Below are 19,573 nucleotides of genomic sequence, written 5' to 3'. Positions count from 1 at the left end.
TTCTGAGAAATATGAATATTTATTCTTATGACCAAGAATCAATCCAACTGATTGTTTACCTGAATGTCTATTGCATGCTTTGCATGGTTGCACTGTATGGGGGGAACGGGAAAGAAAAATAACGCTGTCTCGTGCAAGTCGGTAAGATAAAATGTACTATTACACTAAGGGTTAAACAATTATGCTAGACAATTCAACAATTTAAAGAAGAGGAAGGTGATAGGGGAAACGGGAGGACAGAGTCCACCTAGCTGAGGATAATGGTTTTCATTTTTGCCATCACAATTTTCTAACACTTGAATAGAGAAGAGTGCTTGCTGAGAACCATGAAAAAGAAGGGGATAAAATTAAGGACAATGGATAGACTTCTGGAGACTTAAAGGAAAGAACAGTGGAGGGAGGAAGAAGGAATACAGAGGGTGAGGGGGCACAAGAACCTAAGAGGAAGAGGGAGGAATGTGGGAAATGTCTAGATTTCTAGGCCTATCTTGATCTTACAAGTACATACAGAAAAGAGGAGAAATTTGCTGTAGAAGGCAGTTATAATATGAAGAGTTGTTTGAGGCCTCTCATCTAACAAGGTGCTAAAACTATTGCTTTATCTATTGTTAAACTGTGTAAGCTTTGAAATGAATAGAATAGATGAATGAATAACCCCAGTGAAAGTAAACATTTGACAAATCAAAATATCAGAGCAAGATATCTAGGGAGAATTCAACACTCATGATTTAAAAAATTTAATTTTGATTAAAATTATGATAGCAACAAGACCTGTAGCCATTAAGATGGATGACCAAGAAGAAGGATTAAAGACAAAATTTCAAGAAATACTGTAGTTGAAACCAGTAAATAAGAGATAAAAGAAATATTAAGGAAAGAATAGACCATGCTGATATAAAAGGTGAGGAGGAGACATTGTATCAAATGTCAAAATGAAGTCAAAAAGAATGAGGCTAAGTTGATAAAAATAAAAATCAGATTTTGAAAGGTACATAGTTTCGGTAAAATGCTGGAGGGGCAAAGGGCAAGGGGCATCAAGAAAAAATGCAAGGTGAATTCAAGGTTTATCCATGAACAAGCAGGAAAGGAGCAGCCCAGATTGGGTTAGATGGGTTAGTTTGGGGCTGACCTCCCCATGTGCTGCTTATGTAATGTGGACAATTTTGTGAGCCTCTTTTCCTCGTCTGAGAAGATGAGATAAATATGGCATCTATTTCATAATGCTGTTATGAGAATTAACAAACTCAGGAAACACTAAAGCATGTCTTGGCAATGTGTCCTTGTCACATTGTATTGACAGGTTGCTTATATTGGGAAAGAGTCAAAATTAAAGAAGAAAACTTGCTAAAAGGGGGGGGGGGGATCACATTCTAGGAACAAGGACCTTGATGTTAGCCTGATATCATTGCATCAGACTTCTGGAGTCTTTGGAACAGACCTAGTTAAAGTCGGCAGTTTTCATAGATTTCTAATTCTGTACTTCAAGTTTTTCCCATCAATACATAAATCTTGAAGATGTAGGATTTAGGATAAAAGAAATTTAATTTTTCACAGAAGAATCTTATCAACTGAGTACATCTGGGACTGTCAATGGAGACTAAGTTGGCATTATGACAGTTGTCTGATTTCTTAGAGTTCATCAAGAGTCTTACAAAATGATTCTATCATATTGCCATTCTTTGCCCTGCAACAAAGTGAAGCACTCATAATCGTTTTATGTAACATAAGTTAGAATGGGAAAGATAAATTAGTAAAGGTAAGTGAAAAGATGACATTTTCTCCTTTAAAATCAAGAGCAGCTTAAGAGTCTCCAACGAATTTAGGAACATCACACCTTAGGCACAATATTTCACAATTATTTGTTACAGTACTTATCTTTATTCCTAATTTTATATTTAATGGCATATTAGCTCTACCTAAAATTTGAATTTTTGGCTATGCATACTACTTGCTTTCCTAAACAGTTTAGTCACTCCAACCATGGAACCTAAAAAAGAGAGTCCTTCAGAGCAAGGACTTATCGACTTTTACACTGTGTGGTTGTATGTGATGAAAAAAATAATAAAAAGCTGAGTAAAAGTTAAAATACTCACGATACATTGGCTTATTCTTTAAACAATTCTTTGGAAAATGTTCAACTGTAATGAATAACTGAGGAGCTTACAAATACATTGCTTTGCTTTTAGACGTACAGGCAACAGGACGCATGCTCTTACTGGACTGGAATACCCACTTATTACCGATTTACACCAGATGGAAATGCTGCATGTTAAATAACATTCTCCTGATTATTATACTTTCAAGTATGTGAGATGATAAGCCTAACTAATTCAACGAATACCATCAACATATTGTACAATGGGTCATTTTCACTGTGGGGTATAAAAGAATTACCAAGAAAGTTGACAGGCAGAGCATATTAGAAAACAATCTGGTAAATTTGATTAGTGATATATGCAAAGTCCTACGTATTCAAAAAAAATATATAGTGTTTTCTCTACATACAGTGAAACGGGAAATTTTAGGCCATCCCCTGAGAAAATATACTGAAAACAACCAGCTAAAAAACAAAACAAAACAAACACCTGATCCTTTGCAGTAAAAAGACATCTTAGGTATTTGAGTTAAAACAAACCTGTCACTGAAAAAGAGGCATTTTTAACCAAAAGCCAGACAATGCTGGGAGCAAGAACATTATTCAACTGATCTCAGGGGTGAAGGCAGGTCTCTTGCGTGCCCTTCTGTAGGGGCCTCACAGACGCTGGGCAGCCACTCTGGAGTGCCATTGCCCAAGGAAACAAATCTCCCTATAGAGTCTATACGGAGATGGAGACTGCAAATCCTTAGTCTGGTAACGGTTCCCCAATTTTCTTTGAGCCACCCCCTTTCCATTGCTAAGCCTTGGGTAAACCAACAGCCATCAGAAAGAAGCACTTCCAGACAAGCTAACCAGAAGCTATGATGATCATTGGTTACAATTAACCAATTTACTCACACAATTAGGCTACAGGGTATTTGAGAACCTAGAGAGAAGGCTTTCTCTCCCTAGTTGAAATTTCACTGCTTCAAGCTCTACATCAGTCCTGTAAGATATATAAGGCATGCTGCACGTAGTTTTAAATTTCTAGTAACCACAATAAATAATAAAAAGAGAGAAGTGAAATTTAGTAACACATTTTTCCAGCCACATATGTTTTATCCTGAGTATATACTAAATTTATTTTTCCTACCTACTCTTCAAAAAAAAAAAAAATCAATGGGTATTTTACACTTAGAGCACATGTGAATTCCAACTAACCACATTACAAGAGATCAGTAATAACACATGGCTAACGGCTATCCTTTTGGACAGCACAGGTATTTATGGTATGCTATGTCAACGTGCTGTTATTTATTTTCATATTATTCATCAAATCCAGTGGTCAGTAGGTAAAAAGTTGTAAAGATATCTACAGAATAAATTTTCTAAATAAAAGTGTGACTATCTACTGAGTGGAACTTTGTAAAGATAATGAATAAAGAAGTTTCTGTCAAATTCCAGATGTTTTGCCCAAGTCATAGAGCCAAAATTACATTTAGACGATTGATAGCAGCGTTTACTTTTCATCAACAGTAACAATAAAATGATGCTCTATAATTTACCTTGTTAATTTAATTAACATAGAAATTACAGTGGTGATTTTAGACTCAATCTAATTTTGGATCCTGAATTATATGGATTGTATGTCAATACTGATCTACTTGTCTATGATAAAATTCCTTTCTGCATTTTTTTTTGTTTAGAAATTCTACTTTAATTTCTTTCAATTATCAAAACACTATCTCTTCATAGATTCTGTAACTTTGACTTCGTTTTCATTTTTCACAAATCCTACTAAGAGATCTCAAAAATGTATTTTAAAAAGCCTCTTTTTGCTATTCTGTGTCTTAGAAAAAATTTTTTTTCTTACTCTCTATACTCAGGATGAATAGAATTGCATGCCATTTTTTACATTCTATTGTTTTGTTTTGTTTTTTTTTAAGACTTTATTTATTCATGAGAGACATATAGAGAGAGAGGCAGAGACACAGGCTGAGGGAGAAGCAGGCTCCAGGCAGGGAGCCTGATGTGGGATTCGATCCTGGGACTCTGGGATCATGCCCTGAGCCAAAGGTAGACGCTCAGCCACTGAGCCAGCCAGGCATCCCTTTTTTTGTTTGTTTTTGTTTTTCTTAAAGATCTTATTTATTTATTCATAAGAGACACACAGAAAATTTTTCTACATTCTAAATATTTTTTGAATTTTGTTATCTGTAATTTTAAACTAAACTCAAAAGCAGGAAAAAAACAAAAATTGTATGATCATTCTTTTTATTAATTTGTAATTAAGGTAATGTTTTCTCAAGTAGAACTCTTTCTTTTGCAATCTAACCTGAACTTAGCATCTTTGGATATTTTATATACAATGCATGTATTATTTTTAAGGTCCTAAATTTTTAAGTCCAACATCAGTATCTTAATATACTCTCAATCTAGTTTTTCACTCTTATATTTACAACATAAAATGATTTACTTCTATTCATTTCTCCCCATTATAGTACATTCATCAGCTTCCAGTATTTGATACCATGCTTCCCCATCACTGAATGTTCTTCCTCATTTAACATCATTCATTTCTACCCATCCTTCAGGAAACATTTCTTCTTGGGGAATTTTTTTTTTTCTTAGTGCACTCCAGCCAAGAGCAACATCCCCTTCCTCTGATCTTCTTTAGTACTAATTATGAATAATTAGTTGTTTAAAGTGGGATTTTTAAAAGATTAAAAAAAGTCTTAAGAAGCAAAGTATAAAACAAGAAACTGTCTTTTATTATAGCTGTAATTGAAAGGACAGATCACACTCAGGAACCAAGACTTAATAACCATACTTGGACCAGATATGAAGCTGTAGTTCTCTGTAGCTGGGACCATCATGCAAACTTATATGGGCACTTCAGTAGGGTGCGTTAATAGCGAGTGTTTTAATCTTCTAACAATTAAGCTTCAATGTCCCAGGAGAGGCATTTGATTGGACAAGAACAGCTGTCAGCTACTTAGCTATAGATGGTGAAGAAAAAAAAGATCTAGCAAAAGTACGTCAACTAGTGTAGAATGGAAATACAAGCATCAAGATATACTACTTTCCTATACATAAGTCATTTTTTCATTAAAGGCAATTTGTGAAGAATTTCATTTTCTCAGTATCTTCTATAGTATCTTTTACATAATAGGAACCTGATTTGTTTTTTCCCATTTATTTCCTTTCTGTAAGTTATCTTTTCTTTTTACAGTAATGTGAACGTCTTTCAATGAATCTAAGACTGTGTGTCTACGTATGTACATGTTGATTTCTTTCATATTCTTTTACGTGTCTCAGTTATGTTCAAACAGAGAGTACATTATTCTGTGTAGGGAACATGCCAGGCTCTGGGACAGAAAGATATAAAAGATGTCCCTGCTCTCAAGCCTAGTGCCTCTATGTTTTACAGTTTTAGAAAATAATTACTACAATAAGTCATGGTCTAACAGCTTGTATTTCACTGATTTTGTTTCCAGAAAGCTTAGAATGTTTATGACTTGAAAAAAATTTTTGTTGAACCAAAAAGGAAACAAAAAATTTCATAAAAGCAAACATCTAAAGACTTACTCTTCACAGCACAAGGAAATTGGGCATTATTTTCTTACTAGTATTAGTTTTATGCACACATTTAACTATAAATAACCTCACTTCTAATTATATTCACAGAAATGAAAAGTAAAAATAATGTTCGACATGTAATATATATACCACTGTCTTTTCTTGATGTCTGATCTTCTTAAAGCCAGTTTTGAAGAAGTCTATAGAGTAACACTATGTCCTTTCATTAAAATATAGTTCTTCATTTATCCTGATTGAGTATCCCCTGTGCTAAACTAGAATCATAAGCATTTCTGGGACCAGAAACCAGAGAGAAATATATAGAGTGTGCCTTAAACAATTAACTTTTCAATGGGGATAATGAGTTGTATCTGCAAATGACTATAATACCAGATGGTATACAAAAATTTGTACTGGATAGTTTGAAAAACTTAAGAGCTCATGGGACAGATTTGTGTAGGATAATTTAAAATGGAGAAAAGGTTCAGAGGGCAGAGAAAAGTCTACTCTGCTCAGAGAAATCCTCATAAATGCAATTAAGAGATAAAGTTGGATTTAAAGGCCCCCTTCTGCCTCTCTAGCCTCATATACTGGTCAACCCTCTACCTTCTCCTCTCCAAGCTAATCACTCTTTAAAATATACACACATATATACATACACACGAATATTACTCATCCATAGAAAGAATAAAAGTGTGCGATTTGCAATGATGTGGATGGAGCTAGAGTTTTATGCTAACAGAAATAAATCAGTCAGAGAAAGACAAATACCATATGATTTCACTCATATATGAATTTATGAAACAAAATGAACATGGGAGGGGAAAAAAAGACAAACCAGAAGACCAACTATTAACTATAGTAAACAAACTGATGGTTATCAGCAGGTTTTGGGTGAGGGGATAAGTTAAGTGGGTGATGGGGATTAAGTGGGGCACTTAGGAGCACCAGGTGTTATATATAAATGATAAATCACTAAATTCTAAACCTGAAACATTTTTCACTGTGTTAACTCACTGGAATTTGGATAAAAACTCCGAGAAAAAAACATAAAATTGTACCTTCAGGTATTTTTTACTCTGTTCTGGTCAGAGTCTTGTCCATAAAACTGCCAATATCATTCTTATTCAAGGTTCAATCCAAAAGTTCGAGTTTCTCAATATTTGCCCAGTCCTATACCAAGGAATATCATTACCAGAAGACCTAGTCTCTGCCTTCAGTGCATTCAGAAACCGATACAGAGGGAATCACCACACAGTTGTAGTAGAGGTATGCACTCAATTCTGTAACATTGGAATGGAGCTACAGGTAGCTTACTTGAAATTAAAATGGACTGGATGGTGCTTAGGCAAGGGACGACTTCACAGACAAGATAGAATTGGTTTAAGAAAAAAAAAAAAAAGAATTGGTTTAAGATTTTCAATACTGAATGTTCCAAGCAGACAGAGTAATAAATAGTAAGTGTTTTAAAAATACCTGGATCAGCATGTGTAAATGGGTTGTACCCCACCACTTTTGGTAGGATGAAATTCAAACCAAAATACTCACACTTTGGCCCACCAGGGTGCATCCTCATAGGGAGGGATGGATCACAGGAGATAGGCCAGAGAAGAGCCAAGAGGGCTCACCTGTCCAGATCACTGGAAATAACTTTTTTAAATAGAGCAGCGAAGACATGTTGCACAAAATTTTCATATGAGTAGTTGCTTTTTTTTTTTTTTTAGTAGTTGCTTTTAATTTCGACCATGCTGTATTAGAATATGTATTGTAGGGTATGTTGCTGAAAGACCTTTAAAGTATAAGCCATCTGGACAGGATAATGAATCCCCATCACTGAAATTTTTAATTTATAGAGCACTTCCCACAGTATTACTCTATTGATACTGACAAAAACTCTTGAGGCTAAATATTTCCTTCCAAACTCCGGTTTTAAAATAATGCTGGAGTTTAAATACTTCTTATCTCTATAAGCATACCTGGTTGGAAAATAAGATCATAAATCACTGTCACTGATAAAACATTACCTCTGAATCCCAAGTTATTAATGTAAGATTTTCTTCAATTTGTTACCTATGTATAAAGGATTTGGCATTTTCTCTAGAGATGGATGCAAAGAATGCACAAGACAGCAGAAATACTACATTCAGTTGGGACAGTAAAGGGTTAGCTTGTTGACTCTTTAATGAAAATTACTTACAGACTCTAAATCCAATATCCCAGTGCCAACCAGATATGGTTAAACAGTATGAGCACAGCTTCATTAACCGTTCATTTTAGAAATACACTCCTTTTAATTGTCCAGAACATCTTATGTGAAAAAATATGTCAATAACTTCAAATAAACATCTATTATAAGCATTAACATATTAAAAGTGGGTGTTTCAAAAATCTTAAGATGGCAGTGGTAATTTAATATTTAAGCTTTGTTAATGCATTCTAATAATGAAATGATAGCTTTACATCATTTATAATTTAAAAAACTTTATTTTAACCATTAGCAATCTAAGCAAAAAAAAAAATCAAATTTTATAATGAAATTACATATAGAGCAAACTCAAAGTGTAGCCAGATCTAGCATTTCTCCTTCACTACAGAAGGCACCATACTTGTAGAAATTACTGCAAGAATTATCATCACTCTGAGCACATTTTTCCCAATCCCAACTCAGTCTTCCTCCCTGACACTGGTGCCGGCATGGACATCAAATCTCCTAAACCTTGTCATTGAAGCAAGAAGTAGGGCTGGATTTGTGGGGGTTGGGGTGGGGGGGAAGAGGGACAAGTATGGTGGTAGCTTGAAGAGCATGGGCACTGTCTTCAACTCAAACCCCACTACAAGAGCCACATGGAGGCATGTCTACTGCTGTGCAACACATTACCCCATAATTTAGAGGCTTTAAACAGTAATGATTATCTCTGTTTCCAATCATCATGAGTTCAGAAAAGACCTGTAAGACTGTTTAACTGCTGTTCCATGGTGTTTGGAACACAGGTGAACTCCCAAATCCAGGCCTAGAAACATCTGAAAGCTTACTCTCTCACATGTCTTATAGATCAATGGTCAACTGAAGGTTTAGGGGGACCTGTCAGCCAGAATATGACCACAGGTGGTCTTTCCATTCCTAGAGCAAGCCTTCCAGGGGAAAGATACCTAGGTAGAAGCCATATGGACACTTACTGCCAGGCTCTAGGAGCCATGCATCACCACTCTGCTACATTCCACTGGTTGCTCTGGTCAGCTTGTCACAAAAGTCCACCCAGGTTTGCAAGCAGGGAGTAGAATATAGACCACATCTCTCAGTGGAGGTATGTCAACACGACATCATTAGTTTTAAACAATATGTGTTGCTTATGTGTTGGTCTGTTTTTCTAAAGATGGCTATACATACATTCTTCTGCAAGAAATGCTAGAAGAAACAAGATATTGCATTCAGGTGGCATTCTGAATTTGAAAATATTTTTCCAAATACCTAGGAAATTAGTAACATTAAGTAATTTCTTTTTTTTAAGATTTTATTTATTTATTCGTGAGACACAGAGAAAGAGAGAGAGAGAGAGGCAGAGACACAGGCAGAGGAAGAAGCAGGCTCCATGCAGGGAGCTTGATGTGGGACTTGATCCCAGGACCCCAGGATCATGCTCTGGGCCTAAGGCAGGTGCTAAACTGCTGAGCCACCCAGAGATCCCCATGTTAAGTCATTTCAACACCATTTTATTCTCTGTACCAAGCAGGATGTCTAAAATATACAAATATCAATAGGTCATTTAGAGGCTTCTCTGAGATTGTTTGGAATCATCTGCCATTGATGATGCTTGTATCAAAATCTCTAGCTCTCCATACTTACTAACAAAAATCAGGAGTACAGTCTGAATTTCGACTTCAATGCAATCCTATAAGTACTGTCCTATTTGTCCTTCTCCTTTAAGATCTCTACTTCTTCCTTTCTGCTTAACAGAATCACATTTATTTGTGGATGAAGATTTAATGTGACTTGAGCTTGTGACATGCACCAGGAACTCTCCCGTATTTCCAAACCATACATTCCAGCATAACCCTAGGACATTGTTTCTCGGTGTATAATCACTAATAGAAAAAAAAAAAAAAGTGAGAAATTGCTGTTAGAAGTGTTGAGATTTCAGGACTACTTACTGTTGGAACATGACAAGTAATCACCATATGTCCTATAAACAGGTCACTTGCCTTGGCTAAAGCAGCTATTCTCTAGATTAGTGAAAGCTGAATATGAAACTTCTATCTGGAGTAGTGTTCATAATAATTGTTATCAGACTATCATATTAGGGCATCAGAGACAGATAATCACTTGTATATTCCTCGCTAAATACTCTACAGTTCTGTGTACTGACACAATTATTAAGAAGGTATCATATCTTTTTGTCAGAAACATAATTATATATCTCAGTAACAAGGATTTCGCAGCTAGTATCACTTTCCTCTGAAAATGTTCTATGATCTAATTTTTTCAACAACTTAATAGGTCTCTAGATATTATAACCAAGTTACCCAATATTTTAGGTCTTTAAAAAATCTGTCACGATAAGAGTATACATAAGTGATTCAAAATAGTTATAACTATCAATTAAACCAAAATAGATCCTGTTAGGAGCTTATCTACACAATGCAGGCAACTATTAAATTAGCATTCTAAGTTACATCGTAACATTTGTCTTCTCCAGTGAATAATAATTGAGTGAAGTATATGAAAATCACAGTCATTACACTTAATATTGTATATTAATAATTTTGTTAACAGTTCAATTTCTTAGTGACCCTGTGTATAATATGCATTAATCACTTAGGCATAAAATATCAAATAATAGAAATGTAAAGATACCAAATTTCTCACTGGATTCATTAATCAGTTTTGTTTTGTTGTGAGCTATAGTTTAACCTCTGTTTATCAAATTTATTACCTTCTTTTGACAATGTGTGAAGAGGTTCCTCATGTACTTAGGAGTGAGAAGCCCACATTCCTTTAATTGAAGGGTTTGGGCCACATCAAGTGCAGCATATTTTATTAGGCAACATTAGGAATGTGACCAGCAAGACCGAAGTATTTCTGTATCTGCAGGTGACTTTTATGGCTACTTCTCACTGTTATGTCGGCTCGAAACCAGAAGACTAAATATAATCTTAGGAATCTAGAGAAACAATGTTGGGGCACCTTCCAACATGTACTGGACTAGAAATCCAAGATAAGGGGGCTCCCTGGGTAGCTCAGCGGTTTAGCGCCTGCCTTTGTCCCAGGGCGCAATCCTGGAGACCCGGGATCGAGTCCCACATCGAGCTCCCTGCATGGAGCCTGCTTCTCCCTCTGCCTGTGTCTCTGCCCCCCCGCCCCTCTCTCTCTCTCTCTCTCTCTGTATATCATAAATAAATAAATAAATCTTTAAAAAAAAAAAAAAGAAATCCAAGACAACACAAGCAGTGCAATTTAATGAGTATTTATTGAACTAGCTTTATGCTATACGTGTAATAATATCTTTAAAAGTTAGGGATTTTCCAATTAAAATTTTAGATATTTCTCTTTTAAATGAAGCCTCCTCCTTGAAAGTAGAAATAGAATTTATAGTCTCTCACTAAATGCTACAGTTACTTGATAGGTTAGCATTTTATAAAGACAAATATAGGAAGATAGCTGCGCTTATTTTTATGTTCAGTTTTGTCACATATTGTCAAATTCTCATTTTCAATTTTTAACAAAGTATGGGAATATAAACAGGCCTTAATCCTTGCTGAAATTGAAGATGCCTAGTCCTAACTTGCATTAACTTCAAATGTGACTTAAACCCAACCATATCACATTAAATGTAAATGACAAATAGTATAATTAAAAAGCAGATGTTGTTAGATTAGATAAAAAGGCAAGTCCCAACTTTGTTATTTAGAAGAAATGCACTTTCAATATTAATAGCTAAGAAGATAAAAAGCAAAAAGGTGGCCATGATAGACTGTTCTAAACTAATCAAAATAAACCTTCTAAACTACATTAATAGTAGTCAAAGCAGATTCCAGAAGAATATAACTAAGAATGAAGATCTTTTCATAAAGAGAAACATTCATAAAAGGCATACAAATCCTAAATTTTATGTACTTAACAGAGCTTCAAAACACACAAAGCAAAAGCTGATAAAACTACAAGAAGAAATACATTTCCACAACTATAGTTGGAGACTGACACCATTCTAAGAATAATTGATAAATCCAGGAAATCTGTAATTATATGAAACACATCAATAACACTCAACCAAATCAGCCCAATTAACATTTTAGAACATTCTACTCAGCAGAATACATACATTCTTTTCAAGTGCACATGGAACACTTACTGAAATAGATAATACCACAGATTTCTCAAGAAATTTGTAAGGATTTGATTCATACAAACTATATTCTCTGACCACAATAATAAATTAATAATAAATCATTAACAAAAATCTCTGCAAAATCCTTAATTGGAAATTAAACAAACTTCTCAATAACACATGGGTCAATGCAAAAATCAAAAAGAAAATTAGAAAGTACTTTAAATTGAATGTAAATAAAGACAAAATGTAAGGATAAATGGACTGCTGCTAGGCCATGCAAAGGCAGAAATTTAGATCAAAAAAGTGTTTAAGAAAACAAATTCATGATCTCATGTTCCATTTTAAGCAAGTAGGAAAAAAAAGAGCAAAATAAACCCAAGATTAGAGGGAAAATAGTATTAATGGTAAGAGTGCATATACCTGAAAAAGAGAAAATGGAAAGAAAAAAAGTCCATGTTTACCAAAACTGGATTTACAGGAAAAAAAATAATCGTTAGTCATAACGGCTAGGGAAAAAAAGGGGAGGCTGTGACTCAAACTACATTGAAAACAAAAGAATACAACTATAAATCTTATTCTACAAAGAGGATTTTTAAATTATGATCAATTTTCTGCCAATATATCCAACAATTCAAATGACAGAACAATGACAAATCCCTTCAAAGACAAAAGACTTAACTCAAACAACTCTGTATTTATTATAGAAAATGAGTTTGTAATTTGAAAAACTTTCCCACAAGGAAAGTGTTATGGAATGCTTCTCAATACATTCTGTGAGGCCAAACTAAGCATTATAAAGAAAGCTGCAGACTAGTAGTCTTTTTAGAACACAGATATAACAATTCTGTAAGGAAAAAAAAAAAGCAGATACGTATATTATAAATAGACATCATGACCAGGAATACAAGCTTGGTTTTATATATTTTAAGCTAAGTCAATACCCATTTTTCTAGGTTTTATTTCTTTTTAGAGAGAGAGAGCATGTACAAGCATGAGCGGGAGGGGCAGAGGGGGAGACAGAAACAGAAAAAGAGAGAAAAAAACTCAAGTAGACTCCACACTGACCATAGAGCCTGATATAGGGCTTGATCTGATGACCCGGAGGTCAGGACCTGAGCCAAGACCAAGAGTGGGATGCTTGATCAACTGTGCCACCCAGGCGCCCCAGAGCTAAGTCAATACTCTTAACCACATTAACAAACTAAATAAAATTTTATGATAATCTTATTGAACTCAGAAAAAGCATTTTAACAAAAACCAAAATCCATTCCTGATAAAACCTTTCAGAAAGGTGGAAATAAAAGGAAACTTCTTCTATATAACAAAGGACATCTACAACTAATATAATTAATAATGAGATCTTCTAAGATCAGGAAAAAGACAAATTTCCCTTGTCCGTCTATGTAACATTGAACTGAGAATTTTACCCAGTACAATAGATCATACAATCCAGTACAATAGACAAGGAGATAGTTTTACTTTTTCCATCTTTATTCACATGTTTATTATACATGCGTGTCAAAGCCGAAGATCTTACACATTCTACAAAAAAGCCGCCAAAAGTACTAAGTGGATCAGTAAGGTTGCAAGATATAAAAAATTGAATTTGCAAATATTAGCATCAACAGTTGGGAGCTGAAATTAGGCAATATTTATAATAGATTCAAAAATATGAAATTCTTAGGAATAAATCTGACAGAAGGTGTACAAGACCTGTACACTGAAAACTATGAAACATGGTTAAAATTTAAGAATATCCAAGGAAAAGCTATCCCATTTTTTATGAGTCAGATGATTCAATGTTAGCATCTGAAATCCCCCCCCAATTCATCTACAGATGCAATGAAATCCCAATGAAAATTCCAGCACAATTTTTGTAAAAATTGACAAGATGATTTTATAATTCAAAGAAAAATCCAAAGAAATTAGAATTGCTAAAATTATTCTGAAGAAATTAAACTGAAGAACACTATCTGACTTAAGATTTTAAAAGTCACATTAATGTAACAAAAACAGTACATTACTGGCATTACATCAACAGGCAAGTAAATCAGTGTAACAGAACAGGAAGTCCAGAAATGGGTCCAGAAATGCACAACTGATTTGACCAAGGTTCAAAAGCAATTCGGAGATGAAAGGATAGTGTTTTCTGCAACTATTGTGAGAAAAGTTACACATTTTTATATACAGCAGAAAGTGAACTTTATGCCCTATCTTGTATAATATAAGAATTATATCAAAGTGGATCACATACATATGTAAAACGTAGAACTATAAAACTTCAAAAAATAAGCACAGGAGAAAAATCTTCATGAAATTGATTTTGCAAATATTTCTTAAATATGATATGATACTTAAAACAGTAATCCACGTCAGAACTAAACTGGTAACACGGTCTTAATAAAATTCACTTTTCCTGATCATTAGAAGATTACAGTTCATTAAAATGAAAAAGCAAACCACAGTCTGGGAGAAAATTTTTCTAAGTGATGTGTCTGATAAAGAAATACTATCCAGGACACGCAGAGAATGCCCTCACCTCAGTAGCAAAAATTATCTACCGAAAAGGGGGACAGTATTGAACAGATACTTCACCGAAGAACAGATAGGGATGGCAAAAACACATGAAACGATATTCAACATCAGTAGTCATTAGGCAAACACAAATTAAGGTCACAGTGAGCCACTACAACACATCTTCTAGAGTGCCTGGCAATAGCAAGTGCTGGCGAGGATGCGGAGAAATTAGAACGCTCATACCTTGGCATGGCGATGGAAAATACTACAACCACTTAGTGCAACAATTTAACAGCTTTTTTTTTTTTTAATTTAACAGCTTCTTAGTAAGTTTAAGATATGCCTACCATATGATCCAGCCATTCCACTCCTAGGTATTTACCCAAGAGGAAAGAGTATATATCCATGCCAACAAATGGTACACAAAATATTGAATACAGATTTGTAGTCAATGCTGGGAACAACACATAGGGCCATCATCGATGATTGGATTAACAAATTTCAGTGTATGAAAGGTTACTCAGCAAAAAAAAAAAAAAATTAACTATTGGTGTATACAAGAACATGCATGATCTCAGATTTATTATGCTGAAAAAAGCCACACTGTGTCATTTTATTTATGTGGGCTTCTGTAAAATACCACTACGTACCCTGACAATCGGTTCATTGGTTGCCGAAAGGTGAGGGAAGGGAGGATGATTATTAACAAGGGGCCTGAGAAATTTGGGGAGATTGTAGGCACATTCATTCTCTTAATTGTGGTGAGGATTATGGGTATATACAGACGTCAAATCATTGCATGCATTCTTTATCAAAATCTAAAGTTCATAAGCCATTGTCGACGGTGTTAATTAAAATATCAAATGTATGTATTAAACAGTATGAAGAAATGGAAAGGATAACGGCCATACAGAGTAAATTTATACTAAGTAAAACAAACAGGAGTATTTTTTTTCTGTTTCATTTCAGGCTAAACACCAGATGTAAACAAATCTATACATTTGAAGAGGATTATGTAAATGCTTGAGGCTTATTACTGTTGTGTTTGATCTTCAAATTCAAAGTAAAATAAAACTGTCTTTGGAAGTATTCAGAAGTGTTCATCCAATGACCATGAAGAAGATGAAGTGGCAAAGCAGTATTATCTGGAGCAAAGGAGAGGTTACGGAGAATAATGTATTTGCAATGGTTTTTATAATCATGTGAAGGCAGGTTTTGTACTTTCATTTAAGTCATGAATCCTGTCAATATAGAGATATATTATTCAGGTTAAGTGAATCTGAAAAAAAAAAAGTCATTTGGGATCTGAGAGAACCTAGAAGACTGAATCTTATATGGAAATTTGAAAATAATAAGTTTGACTTTCAAAGAAATCAAGCTTATTATCCAAAGCTATCCTGATAATAGCTATAGCTAAACCAAACTGCAATCCCCTAATCCAAATCCAATTCTGTTTATAGTATATCATTTGAAATGTATTGATGTTTTGGCAGAAGCCAAAGAATCTGTTAAAATAAAAAAAAAAAAATCAAAGGTAGAGAAAGGAGGAATCCACGGATCATAAAAATCTCATCAGGAAAGGACTATGCAGGGGCGCCTGGGTCAGTTAAGTGTCTGCCTTCAGCTCAGGTCAGGATCCTGGGGTCCTGGGATCGAACCCCATATGGTTCGAGCTGAGCAGGGAGCCTGCTGCTCCCCAGGCTTGTGTTCTCTTTCGCTCTCTGTCAAATAAATAAATAAAATATTAAAAAAAAAAAAAAGAACCATGCGAACTACTCACCAGGCAAAACGTAAAAGGAGAGACGGTAAGAGTTTATGTTTGGACAGTTTTTGTTCCTAATAGATGAATCCATTTCATTTGCTCCTCATTTGACAAATCACTTCTTCTCTCTTCTCTGGTTAACTTTGTAGTTTGGTTGTATTGACCCAAATCCCTGGTACCAAGCACTGGTACGTGGCAAGCTTAACAGGATTATTATATCCCCTTAGCTAATTTTCTTGTTCTTATTCTGGGTAGGAGACCTGCCTCAAAGAGGAGTGGGTGGGGAGAGAGGAGAGATTGAGATACGTGGACAGAGAAAAGGAGACAGAAAAAGCGGCAGAGACAGGGGGAAGGAGGCAGAAACTGGGAAAGAAGTAAATCCTATTCTTAAATTGCTTAGTTTTTTCAGTTTATTTTGTCACCTAACAGGCATAAAAGTGAAAAATAACCAACACCTAATACCAACCAACTCAATTAAGAAATTAAACATTACAAATATGGCTGAAACCCATGTACCTCTACTTTCCAAATCTCATTACGTTTCTTGCTTTTCAGAAACATTATCCCCAATTTGTTTTGTGCAATGCCTGGGCACAGCTTTAAATCCTTACAACTTCAATGTTTTTATTTAAACATTAAATAGCATTGTTTTCTAAAATTTTAAACTATGTGAATGGTATCTCAGGTTAGGTTGTGATAAAGGAAATTACTGACTTTAAAATTGGGGGCCTTGCTCCTGGGCTCCCAAGGAAGCCATACTGTAATCTTTACCAAGGTCAAAATGACTCAGCAAAACCTCTCAGCATGGGCTCTATTTCTGCCCAGAGCACTCTTTGTACACCTTCTTCTTCGGTAAATAACCAAAGAGGAGCATTCTGAACACAAAAGATAAGAAAAGGGAGAAACTTCCCTGGCTCCCATAAGATTTCATTATACAGCCATACATACACTAGAAGCCTAAAAGAAGGTCTGCAACTTTCTGAAATGTTCTTTTGTCTAAGGATTTATAACTTTTTATATAGAAAATGTTTATAACCCCACGCCAAATGTTCCTTGGCATCCCAGGCAGCTGTCCTAAATTGGGCTCAAATAAAACTCTATCATTTTCTTTTAGAAATTGTAAAAGGTATGTCCATTTTGTGTTGACGGTTGTGACCAGCATTTTCAATTGACATACTTGAGGGTGATTAATCTTTGAAAATCCTTCAAGACTTGGGTTGAAAGCATGTCCTTTTGATGAGTATGTGCTTCCTTCTACCAAAAATCACCCTGTGCCATCTTTCAAGGATTAATTTCTTATAAATTCGAAGCCTAAACCCAGATAGACAAGCTTTAGTTATGAATTCTCAAAGGAGCTTTTTCCTCCCCTCTAGTTTAGGTACACTCCAAGTACCTCCCCTACTACTTTCATTTTGCCAGATTGAAGATTTTTCTTGGTCCCCTCTTTAGTAAGGGGTGCAATAAGGCAGAGATTGCCAACCAGTGTGCTATCTGGTTGAATGGGTAGTAGGCCAATACCAACAGCCACATTTGTTTATTTATATCAGTAGGACTTATAAAAAATATTTTTTAAGCTATGGATTAGAAAAATACTAGAATTCATTGCTTTAAATTGCCTTAACAATGTGCAAGAAACTCATTCCTGACTTACTGCTCTGTCTAGAATCAAAGCCTCATCTCTCATTCCATACGTGGTCATTAAAATGCAAGCCTTGCATTACCAAGACAGGCAGGGGTTCCAGTGTTTCTATGGCTTCAGCTGACAGTTTAACTTCCAGTTCCACACTGGGAGCTCTCTTGTACAGCATTTCTGGATGTTTGTGTTAGGACATGGAAGTCCAGTTTGTAGACAGCTTATCTATCACATGACTAAAAATAACTTTTTTTTTCTTTCCATTCCCTTTGATAATTACTCTTAAATATTTTAAGTTTTCTGTAGGTTGAATATGGCTGTTTCGAGTTGCTATTACTCCCAATAAAAGTTATAGTGTAGACTATAAAACTAAAGAGCGGTTATTGTAGATATTGGTGATTATAAATGGTTAGGATGCTTGTATTATCAATTTATTCTGTTCAATAATATGTAAACCATAGTCTAAACACTTGTGGGGAAAAAAAATGAGGTTCTCTGAATATGCTAGAAGAGACCCTGCATGTTGAACTGCTCTTTCCAGTTGCCAAAATAAATCATCTTAACTAATCAATTGGTGATTTGATCTTTCATTGTCTATTGGTGCTAAAAGCACCCTTCTGAGAAAGTGGAATCTACTCTCACCTTGAAAGATGTTCACCACCACAACTAAAACAAGATGGACTCACATTATTTTTTTAATGAAAACTATATAATCACCACTTTTACCACTCAGTCCATATGGAGTAACATTGCTACTTATGAGCCATTACTACCAGATGTTCCTAACTAAACTTCCTGAAGAAGAAAATTATGAAAATTCCAATCACAGACCTAAATTTTAAGAAAAAATATATTCTAGAGAACACTTACATTGAGTCAGGAGTGGTTACATGTAGGATGAGGATAAAGTCAGAAAATCTGTATTAGGAGTACACTGAACTATCAATTGAAATTAGTGATGGTTGAAGTCAGGGAGGGCAGAGTTGGCAAATTCTCAGTGATACAGCACATGTGTTATTCTAGAATTGATGGAATATGGAACTTGGTCAATCAGTTTCTTTATTCGCCATCATTTGGTCTTCTCTATCACTAATTCTCTCTCTGCCTCATTTATCCTCGCAGTTAGAGCCTCCATTCCTTATTGCATCTCATTAATAGCCTTTTTTATTTCAACATGATTAGATTTTAGTTTTTATTTCTCCAGAAACGGATTCCCTAAGGTCTTCTACGCTTTTTTCAAGCCCAACTAGTAACTTTATAATTGTTATTCTGAACTCTAGTTCCAACAGCTTACAAATGTCCATACTGATTAGGTCCCTGTCAGTCAGTACTGCCTCTGGTTCTCTTTTTCGAGAAAAAAAATGTCATTTTGTCCAGAGAACAATATATGAACGAGAGAAAAAGAATGCTAAAATGGCAAGATTCCTAGAGACATATACACCAAACAAATCAGGAGACCCAAAACCAAAAAAGAATATAATATGACAGGTGGACATAACAGCAATACACTGGATGCTGTGTATATTTTGGTCTGTTAGAAAACTAGATCCCAAGATTGTGAAGAAAGAAAAACATATGTGCCAAAATTAAATTAAATACAATGAAAGGATAGAATGTAACTGTAAAAATCAAAGTTAAAAGACTTTTTTAAGAGAGTTGATAAAATAAATTTATTGAAG

General features: G+C 34.9%; 1 long non-coding RNA gene across 1 annotated transcript; it reads right to left on the bottom strand.

Moving 5' to 3' along the window:
* Positions 1-9,261: 9,261 nt before the first annotated feature.
* Positions 9,262-18,898, bottom strand: LOC140605457 (uncharacterized). The gene is made up of 3 exons (XR_012008106.1): positions 18,765-18,898; positions 16,280-16,521; positions 9,262-9,739 (listed from the first exon to the last, which is right to left on the bottom strand). It is a non-coding gene; the product is annotated as an uncharacterized lncRNA (long non-coding RNA).
* Between the last annotated feature and the right edge of the window lie 675 nt (positions 18,899-19,573).

This window comes from Canis lupus, chromosome 15 (assembly GCF_048164855.1).
Source record: "Canis lupus baileyi chromosome 15, mCanLup2.hap1, whole genome shotgun sequence".
Taxonomy (NCBI): domain Eukaryota; kingdom Metazoa; phylum Chordata; class Mammalia; order Carnivora; family Canidae; genus Canis; species Canis lupus.
The sequence above is the reverse complement of the archived record's forward strand: the minus strand, read 5'-3'. Positions and strand labels throughout refer to the sequence as shown.